Genomic DNA, 11,336 nt, shown 5'->3' with positions numbered 1-11,336 from the left:
AATAGAGTAAGTTTGGGAGCCTAAAACACATTGCAAGATAGAGATTTTTGCAAAAATGGTGGCCGGCCATGTGGGTCTTTGATTTGAAAAAAAAATGGATTTTTGAAATGGTTTTAACGGATGAAAATGCATGTTTATGGTTCCTAAAACATAGAAATGACATAAACAAGCAATTTAAGGAGCCAAAAATGGAGAAAAATGAAAAATTACTCACCTTGGAACAATGAAGCACGCGGCCTAGAGAGGAAATGCAAGGGGAATAGTGTTTTATGCATGAAAAATGAAGTTGAGAAGGCTTTGAAAAGGGTTTCTGGCCATGAAAAAAAAAAATTTTGAAAATTTGTCAAAGTACGGGGATGAACTGAGGAGTGTTAAAACTACAAAATTGAAGTTTGAAAATGAATTTAAAAAGAATCAAATCCTTGGTAAGCATGAAGAAAAAATTTCGCAAGGTGAAAATTCACCTTGCCAAATTTTCGCACTGGCTACTCCCCTTAAAAACCAATCCGAGAGGTTGCATTTTGATATTTGCTTTGAAAACAATTTCGCAAGGTGAAAAATGACTTGCGAAAATTTTCGCACTGGTTACTCCTTGCGAAAGTGCAATCCCGAGAGGTTGTAAATTGCATCTTGCCAAAATGTGCATTTCGCAAGTGAAATTCACCTTGCCAAATTTTCAGCAACTCACTTTTTGAGTTGCGAAATGGGCTTTTAAGCTTGGACTTAGATATATTTCTCCCCTATTTCATCTTTCTCTCCACATTTGTGAGCTTGTGAGCTTTCGTACCTGCTATTGGACATCAAAGCTCCATTAAAAACATAAAAAATAAAATCAAAACTAAGAAACCTAAACAAAATATGTGCAAAAGTATTAAAAATGCAAAGTAAACAAGAATGTAATACTAAAATTAAACAAAAAGAGATGAGCACTTAGCTTTTCATGCTAAGCTCATCAACTTACCACACTTTCTCAAGGATGTGATGGGTCATGGAGGATGAGTACCTCCTTGTCACGGGAAAATGGCTCGATGTAGGGCTTGAGTCTTTGCCCATTTACCTTGAAGGTCTTTGCACTTTTTGAGTTGAGTAACTCAATTACTCCATGTGAGTGCACTTGGTGGATGACAAAAGGCCCTACCCACCTTGATTTGAGCTTTCCCGGAAATAGGTGAAGCTTAGAGTCATATAGCAAGACTCTTTGTCCCTTGAAAAATTCTTTCTTGGTCACCAACTGATCATGCCATCTCTTTAGCTTTTCCTTAGCTATTTTTGAGTTGAGATAGGCATCATTTCTCAATTCCTCAAGCTCATTCAAATCCAAACTCCTCTTTAGCCCAGCCTTAGTTAAATCCATGTTGAGCTTTTTAATGGCCCACCATGCCTTGAACTCAATCTCAACGGGAAGATGGCAAGCTTTGCCATAAACAAGACGGTACGGTGACATCCCAAGGATAGTCTTATAAGCCGTCCTATCGCCCATAGGGAATCAAGGAGCTTAACAACCAATCTTTCCTATTGGTGTTCACCACCTTCATCAAGATGTTCTTAATTTCCGGTTGGCTAGCTCTACTTGGCCACTCGTCTGAGGATGATAAGGTGTAGCTACCTTATGCTTAATTCCGTACTTGGCCAAAAGAGCTTCAAAGGGCTTGTTGCAAAAGTGAGTGCCTCCATCACTGATGATTGCTTTAGGCACTCCAAACCTCGAGAAGATGTTTTCTTTTAGGAACTTGAGAACCACTTTGTGATCATTGGTTCTACAGGGTATAGCTTCAACCCACTTTGAAACATAATCAACTCCTACCAAGATGTAGGAGTGGCCAAAAGACATAGGGAAAGGTCCCATGAAGTCTATGCCCCAAACATAAAAAAGATCCACTATCAAGATGGGGTTCAAAGGCATCATGTTTCTCCTTGAAAGCTTGCCTAGTCTTTGGCACTTATCACATCCTTTACTTACCTCATGGGCATCCTTAAAAAGTGAGGGCACCAAAAGCCCGATTGAAGAACTCTCATTGCCGTCTTTTGAGAGGCAAAGTGGCCTCCACATGCATTCCCATGGCAATGAGATAGGATCCCATGCTTCTCTTGTTCAGGCACACACTTCCTTATAATTTGGTCCGCACAATACTTGAAGAGAAAAGGCTCCTCCCAATAATATGCATGGACCTTGGCAAAGAAATTCTTCTTGTCCTGAGAGCTCCATTCACTTGGTATTTCTCCCGTGACCAAGTAATTGGCAATGTGTGCAAACCATGGCACTTCCTCCACAAGCATCAAGGATTCCTCAGGGAAATCATCATTTATGGGAAGTCCATGGGTGTCATGAGCGATGTTGAGCCTTGACAAGTGGTCAGCTACCACATTCTCAACACCTTTCTTATCTCTGATCTGGAGGTTGAACTCTTGAAGCAAAAGTATCCACCTAATCAACCTAGCCTTGGCATCTTGCTTGGTTAGCAAATACTTCAAAGCTGAATGATCCGTGAATACCACAATGGAAGACCCTATCAAATAAGCTCTGAATTTGTCCAAAGCATACACCACAGCAAGTAATTCCTTCTCAGTGGTGGTGTAATTCCTTTGAGCATCATTCAAAGACTTGCTTGCATAGTAGATCACATAAGGTTTACCATCTTCTCTTTGTCCCAAAATAGCCCCAATGGCATAATCACTTGAGTCACACATCACTTCAAATGGCAACTCCCAATTTGGTGCTCTCACAATGGGCGCTGATGTCAAGAATTGCTTAAGAAGCTCAAAACTCCTTTGACATTTATCATCCCACTCAAACTTGGCATCCTTCACCAATAATTCACAAAGAGGTTTGGCAATCTTGGAAAATCCTTTATAAACCTCCTATAGAACCCGCATGCCCAAGGAATTGCCTTATTCCTTTTACATTGGTGGGAGGTGGCAACTTCACAATTAGTTCCACCTTAGCTCTATCTACCTCTATACCCTTCTTTGAGATTACGTGCCCAAGAACAATACCTTGATTTACCATAAAATGGCACTTCTCCCAATTGAGTACGAGGTCTTTCTCTATGCATCTTTTCAAAACATCTTCAAGATGTGAACAACAATCCTCAAAAGAAGTCCCATACACAGTTATGTCATCCATGAAGACTTCCATGATTCATTCAACCATGTCACTGAAGATGCTAAGCATGCATCTTTGGAAGGTAGCAGGAGCGTTGCATAATCCAAAAGGCATCCGCCTATAAGCATAGGTGCCGAATGGACAAGTGAAGGTAGTCTTCTCCTGGTCCTCCACATCAATCTCTATTTGAAAATACCCGGAATACCCATCCAAGAAGCAATAAAAAGGATGCCCAGATACTCTCTCAAGGACTTGATCCATGAAAGGTAAAGGGAAGTGATCCTTTCTCGTTGCTGTGTTCAGCTTCCTGTAGTCAATGCACACCCTCCAACTAGTTGTGAGGCGTGTGGACACTTCATCTCCATTTTCCCCCTTGACTACGGTTATCCCGGACTTCTTTGGAACAACTTGGGTTGGACTCACCCAAGTGCTATCTGAAATGGGGTAAATGATGCCCGCTTGAAGAAGCTTCAACACTTCAGCCCTTACTACCTCTTGCATATGAGGATTCAATCTCCTCTGTGGCTGACGAGTTGGCTTAGCTCCCTCCTCCATATAAATATGGTGTGTGCAAATCAATGGGCTTATCCCCTTCAAATCAGAAATTTGCCATCCGATGGCCTTCTTGTGCTTTCTAAGGATTCTTAGAAGATTGTCCTCTTGTGAAACGGTTAAAGAAGAATAAATTACCACCAGGGCTTTATTGCCTTCCTCCAAGTAAGCATACTTCAACTCAACAGGAAGGGTCTTCAATTCAAGCTTAAGGATTGCCTCCTTAGCTTCTTTCATCTCTTCCTCATCGTTGAACAAATGGAGGATCACTGGATTTTGTCTCCAACTTGACATAACGGCATTCATTCCCATGGGTTTAGCTAACCCATCATCAAGATCTTCATGGCTTTCATTTGGATTCTCTTCAAACTGATCAAGCATACTCTGATTACAATGCTCCTCCACCAGGGTATCTATCATACACACTTCTTTTGGGCCCTCATCTTCTTCAGGATGGATGTGCTTTTGACATAGATGGAAGATGTTGAGTTCCAATGTCATATTCCCAAAAATGAGTTGCATGACCCCATTCCTACAATTGATGATTGCATTGGATGTTGCAAGGAATGGTCTTCCAAGGATGATTGGAACATAGTTGATCCCTTTGACAATGGGATCCGTATCAAGCACCACAAAATCTACTGGATAGTAGAATTTGTCAACTTGAACCAATACATCTTCTATTACCCCCCTGGGGATTTTCACTGATCGGTCAGCTAAGGATAGGGTGATCGATGTTGGCTTGAGTTCTCCTAACCCCAGCTCCTTGTATATAGAGTATGGAAGCAAGTTAACACTTGCCCCAAATCAAGCAATGCCTTCTCCACTTGGGTTCCTCCAATATTGACTGAGATTGTAGGACACCTCAGATCTTTGTATTTGATTGGAGACTTGCATTGGATTATAGCACTCACTTGCTCGGTTAGGAAGGCTTGCTTTGTAACATTGAGTCCTCTTTTCACAGTGCACAAGTCCTTCAAAAACTTTGCATATGTGGGTACTTGCTTGATCATATCAAGTAAAGGAATATTCACCTTCACTTGTTTTAGCACATCAAGAATCTCAGAAGCATTCTTGATCGGTTTCTTCCCACGCAAGGCTTGAGGAAATGGAGGAGGCATGTGTTTCTTCATCATGCCTTCCTTTAAAAGAATTTGAGGTTCCTCATCCATGCTAGGAATGATGCTTTCTTTCATCTGAACTTCCTTTTCTTTCTTCTTTTCTTCTTTTCTATCGGCCTTGCCTTCTTTGGCCTTCCTCTGATCATGCTCCGGTTGATGCACTTCCTTACCACTTCTCAAAGTGATAATAGCTTGCACGTCCCTCACCTTTGAAGAATCCTCATCTTTGGATTCCACTTCATGTATCCCCTTAGGATTTTGGTGAGGCTGAGAGGGAAACTTCCCTTTCTCATTTACAGTGTTCAAATTTGTGAGCCTTGAGATGGAATATTGGATGTTGTCAATTTTCTGAGACAACTCATTATGCATCCCATATATCTTCTTGTTCAATGTACTCTCTCCGTTGTCAATCTTCTGATTTAGTTGAGAGTTGATGGATTTTTGCTCACTCACAAAGTCACCCATAACCTTTCTAAGGCTTATGAGTGCTTGCTTAACTGAGGATTGACCTTGACTCTGTTGGCTTGATTAGGCTGGTGACTGATATGGGTTTGGCCTTAGCTTCTATGCAAAGTTTGGGTGGTTCCTCTAGCTAGAGTTGTACGTGTTGCCATAGGGAGCATTTGAATTTGGCTTCCCTTGGCCAATCAGGTTAGCTTGTTCACCGAACATTTCTCTTGCTGCTGGAATGGTGGGACATTCTTCCACCATATGTTCAAATGACTGACAGATGGAGCAAGGATTGGCTTGTTGTTGAGGTTCTGAAAAAGCTTGGACTTTGTGAACTTTTCTCAACTCCATTTCCTCTATTTTTCTAGCCATGGTAGCTACCTTGGCTTTTATCTCCATGTCTTCACTCAGATTGTACATCCCCCCTCTTGACATTTGCTAAACTGGCCTCTTCCCCATTTCTATGTTATTGGGCTCATCCCATCCACAGGAAACCTCTGAGACATAACTTAGGAAATCCATAGCCTCCTTAGGGTTCTTGCTCATGAAATCACCCCCACACATTGTCTCCAATATCTGCTTCATTAAATATGACATGCCATCATAAAAATAGCTCACCAAAAGCCATGTATCAAAGCTATGGTGAGGACATGCATTGATGGCCTCCATATACCTCTCCCAGCATTCATAAAGTTTTTCATTCTCACGTGCTGAAAAGTTGGAGATTTGTCTCTTCAATCCATTTGTTCTGTGAGTAGGGAAAAACTTCTTCAAAAAATCAGCTTGAAGTTCTGTCCATGTTCTTATGCTTCTTGGCCTCAAGGAATTGAGCCATATCTTGGCTTTGTCCTTTAATGTGAATGGAAAGAGCTTCAACCTCATAAGCTCAATAGATGTTCCCCCTTCTTGAAAAGTATTGCACACATCTTCGAATTCCTTTATGTGCGCATATGGATTTTCGCTTTCCATCCCATGGAAAATAGGAAGCAGAGGCACGATGTGTGGCCTGATAATCAATTGCTTTGTAGGAGGAATGATGCAAGATGGTGCACTCATCCTCGGAGGGTGCATCCTGTCCCTCATGGACCTATACAAGTTCGGATCATTCTCCTGCCCGTGTTGTGAATGTTGATCCTCTGGCTGATTCTCCATGACTTCCAAAATAATCTCTAATTCAGTAGCTCGTGGAGTCTCTATCCACACTAACCTTCCCTTTTGGTCTCTAATCCAATAGGGCATGCACGGATTCAGCTGGAACAAAACAAATAAACAAAACAAAGAAAAAGGAAAAAAAAACAGAGCATGCGAAAGGAAAAATCGAGTATGAAAAATAAACTAAAAATGAAAGTTAAAAGCTAAAAGAAACTTATCTAAACTAAGTTAAAAATGTTCTAAAACTAAAATAAAAAGTTAGTAAATGAAAAATGAGATAGAACTCACCTCACTCATGAGAAGTCTCACAAGTTACCTTTGGCTGATGTATTCATAGTGAAGTAGCACCTTCCCCGGCAACGACGCCATTTGATAACCCGACTCTTGGTAGCTTGGCATGTAAGGGTATCAACAAAATTTATACCTAAGGTCCTTACACTAAAGTAGCAAAGCTACTATAGCATAGTGGCTCTAGGATCGAACACTGGGAAGGGTTTTTACTTTAACTGGTGAAGTTCGGAGGATGGAGTTAACTTTTCTTAATAAAAATTAGGTTAAGATGAAAACATAAAAAGATGAAGGTGTTGTAAACTAAACTAACATGAAAATAGGTTAAAAGATGGAAAAAGAAGTTTCTCAAAGCTTTGTATAGCCATACTTAACTCATTGTGTAAAAATGGAGATTTTGGGACTTTTCACCTCGAGTTGGGGAAGCAACTAAGGTGATGCTTACTTCCCGAACCGGTATAAGTTTAACAACTGAGTTTTAGTCCTTGAAAACTTACAAAAAGGGTAGTTGAACCTCATAAATGTTCTTTTATTGGTATAGGTCATCTCCTCGACTTGCAATACAATGGCTCGTAGGAGATAACTAATGAACATTAGTGGATCTAACAATAAGAATCCACTGAGACCAAAAGGTTATCAAGTATTGGCCATTCAAAGCAAGTTAGAGGGATTAAAAGCTTTACTTTGAATGAAAACATTTATGACGCTCAGCTACTTACATTTATGGCTTGGAAATCTCCATCCTGACACGGGAGCTTCACATGGCATCCATTACTTCAAGAAACTAAAAGGTTTTAGCCTCTCATCCTTGGGGATTTCATCCTCCAAGGATGTTTGGCTACTAAGAAAATGAGAAAGAAAAGAGAAAAGAAGCGTATGAACAAAAGTGCTCTTATAACTTATAAAGTTACAGGTTACAAGATGATCGTGTCTGAGGCTCTTCACCTCTATTTAAAGACAATAAAAAGCTAAATTACAAGAGCTATTACAAAAGCAACCTTTTCATTGGTTGATTACAAGGGTAAAGTAGGTATTTACAAAGCTAAAAGTCAAGCAAAATATCTTGGAGAACCGGCAGTGGAATATCATCAACAGCGTCTCAAAACAGGGGATTTCAAAGACATTTCACAAGGGGGAAGATGAAAGGTCCAAATTTCGCAAGGTGAAAAGCCACCTTGCGAAATTTCGCAAGGTGGTTTCTTCATGGTGCGAAATGGCCAAATTTTGCACCATGAGGAAAATCCCCTTGCGAAATTTTGGCAAGGTGAAATTCACCTTGCGAAATTGGTCATTTGGCAAGTGAATTGCCTCCTCTTGCGAAATGGTGTTCCCATTGCTTGTGCTCGCGTTTCCACTTGAAATTCAAGCCTGTAAACGTCCAAAATCCTTGCTTAACTCACCCAAGTAGCTCCTCCATCAATTGGCATGCTTGAATTGGTTCATAAGCTGATGAAAAACATGTAAACTTGCCACTAAAAATGGTTAGAACTAATTAATAAGGAGCTTAATGAATTAATTAGGTTAAATGAATATGATTACTACTCAAAGGTGCTTAAAACCCTTATAATTAGGTCTACAAAATAACACTTTTTGGTAGTAATCAAGAGGACATGAATCAGCTGATACACCAATTGGGAACGAATCAAATGGCGCCGTTGCCAGGGATGGTGCCACTTTACAATGATATCACCTTTCTAGAGTACTTGTGATCTTCATCACAAGTTTGGTGACTTTTATTTTCTTTTTACTAACTCTTTTTATTTGTTTATTTTTCTTTGTTCATATTTTAGTATACCTTTTATTTAGTTTTTAGTTTACCTTAATTTTTTTTTTTTCTTAGAATGGTTTTTCTTTTATTTTCTTTTGTTTTCTCTGTTTTTAATACACAAATTGCTAGTTGTGCATGCCATATTGAATACGAGATAGCAGAGGAAGCCATGAACTTCATGAGTTATGTGGCTGAAGTTTCAAGAGGATGGGATGAACCAAATGCTAGAGATATGTGAAGAATGACGTCTCAACCTAATGTTAAGGGTGAGATTTATATTTTGAATGATGGCATAGACATGAAGGCAAAGATTGCAACTATGGCAAGGAGATTGGAAGAGCTAGAAATGAAGAAGATGCAAGAAGTTCAAGCCATCTCTCAGACACCATTGCAAGCTATGTCTTGTGCCATTTGTCTATCTTATGAGCACTTGGTGGAAGAGTGTCCTACCATTCTAGTGATGAGAGAAATGTTTGGTGATTGCAACACCTACAATTCCAATTGGAGGAACCATCCAAATTTCACTTGGAAACCATAGCCACCTCAGTACAAGCAACATGTTCAAGCACTTCCGCAAGCCTCAAACTTGAACAAGCTATGGTGAATCTTAGCAAGGTCATGGGAGACTTTGTTAGGGCTCAGAAATCCATCAATGCTTAGCTCAGTCAAAAAATTGACAGTGTAGAGAGTTCATTGAACAAAAGGATGGATGGAATACAAAATGATCTATCTTAGAAAATAGATAATCTCCAATACTCAATCTCAAGGTTTGCCAACCTCAACATAGTGCAAGAAAAAGGAAACTTTCCTTTTCAACCTTATCAAAATTCCAAGTGTATCCATGAACTGGAGGCTCAAAAGGGAGAATCTTCAATGGTGAAGGAAGTCAAATAAGTGATCACTCTAAGGAGTGGTAAAGATATTGATCTGCCCACATCTAAGCTAGAACATATGGTAGAGAGTGAAACAGAGAAAGAAAAAAGGGAGGAAATCAAAGGAAAGAAAAAGGGGAAAAGCATATAGAAAGATGACTATGATCTTAATGTAGATGAAGAACCACAGAGGATAGTCATCAAGGAAGAAATGATGAAAAAACACATGCCTCCTCCTTTCCTCCAAGCTTTGTATGGCAAAATCATACAGAGCAAGTCTTAAGTGAGAGATGCAAATTTCATATGGGATCCAGGCAAGCTAAATGAGGATCAAATTTTTTGATGGACTTAGTCTTTCTAAAGACTAGCTAGTCCGTATCTTTTTGTTTTATTTTATTACTTGTTATAATTTTTATTTTAATGCTTTAATTTTAATTTGTTTTGATTTAACATAGGTTTTTGAATGACCAAAATAAGGAGGAATCTCAAAAGAAGTGAAAGGAAGGTCTAAAGGAGCCAAAAAGAACCAAAAGCAAGGAATTACAGAGGCCTGCGAAATTTCGCAGCCCAAAATAACCCCTGCAAAAATGGCCACCTGCTGCGAAATCATTTCGCAGCAACAAGACCCCCCTACTGCGTAATCAAGGGTTAGCTGCGAAAATGGCCCTCTGCTGCGAAATCATTTTGCAGCCCCATAGCTACCCCCCGTGAAAATTTTTGCAGCTACGAAATGCCCCTTTGGCACATGAGTGCCATTTCACAGCCACCCAAGCCCATTTTGCTCTTGCAAAATAGGCTACGAAATCCCCTATTGGCTGTGAAAATGCCTCTTGGCTGCAAAATTGGCCCTTGGCTGCGAAATGGGCTGTGAAATTGGCCCTTGGTTGCGAAATGGGCTGCGAAATCCCCTATTGGCTGCGAAATCACCCTATTGCTATGAAATGGCCTCCAAGCTTCGAAATGGTTGTGAAATCACCTCCAAGCTGCAAAATGGCCTTCAAGTTGTGAAATTGACTTGCGAAATGGAGGGAGGTTTACGAAAACACCTTGTGAAGCCAAGGGAATTTGCGAAAATGCCAACAGAGCCACGCAACCATGCATCTGAAGAGGAGAGCCCTCTCACTAAGATCACACACACGAAGTCTCTTTCTCCATTACTAACCTCCCTAAAACCATCAGAGCGTATAGCTCCAGCTAAGGAGACTATGCCATCCAAGGAGATTACCAGAACAGAGGTCAAAGTCCTGATCCAACCCACTAAGGAGGCCACCACAGATGCATCAATTCCACAGGACCTTACCATTACTTGATCATCTCTTTATTTTTTGTATTTACTTATTATATTAGTATAGATAATTCCATGTTTTGATGTTTTATATTTTGGGATTGGATGTATTACTGATGATACATCATATATAAATATCATTTTTGTTTAAACTTGGCATTTTTCTATTTCCTCCACTCACTAACTCTTTTGTTTTTTTTTTTTGACACATGTGGTTTCTCCTATACGACTCAGACTCCATGTCACTCAGGAGGTACCACTTCCTCCCTATTTTTCAATCGTTTTTGTCATATTGAGGACAATGTTTAGCTTGGTTGGGGGAAGAGTTGAGGAAGGAAGTTTTGTTATTAATGCTAAGTTATTTTGGTAATTTAGTTGCTTTTTGCCTAATTTTAAAATTTTTTTAAGGTTTTTATTCTACTCTCCATGGTTATTAAGGAAAAATTTTCAAACTAAAAAGGGAGAAATTGAATTTTTGTCTTTTTACTTGACTTAGATTTTGTATTATGCTCACTAAAGTTGATGAATTGTTGAAACTTCTATTGAATTTAACCTTAGTTCTTCCATTTTAAGCTATTCACACACTGTGCACAATAGGTTTTAATTATAAGATGAAAAACTATTTTCCTCTTGACTAAGGAAAATTTAGACTTGGTACATTTGACCTCATTTTAATAGTGTTGGGACACCTTATAAAAGGCCAATGAGCCTTTGAAAAAAAAAGGAAGCAAGAAAAAATGTTTGC

The 11,336-nt window shown here is 39.6% G+C and overlaps 1 pseudogene; it reads right to left on the bottom strand.

Moving 5' to 3' along the window:
- Positions 1-723: 723 nt before the first annotated feature.
- LOC117905530 lies at positions 724-5,241 on the bottom strand (annotated as a pseudogene).
- Between the last annotated feature and the right edge of the window lie 6,095 nt (positions 5,242-11,336).

The sequence above is a fragment of the Vitis riparia genome, chromosome 18 (genome assembly GCF_004353265.1).
Source record: "Vitis riparia cultivar Riparia Gloire de Montpellier isolate 1030 chromosome 18, EGFV_Vit.rip_1.0, whole genome shotgun sequence".
Lineage (NCBI taxonomy): Eukaryota > Viridiplantae > Streptophyta > Magnoliopsida > Vitales > Vitaceae > Vitis > Vitis riparia.
Note: the sequence above shows the minus strand (reverse complement) of the source record. Positions and strands in the feature narration are given on the sequence as shown.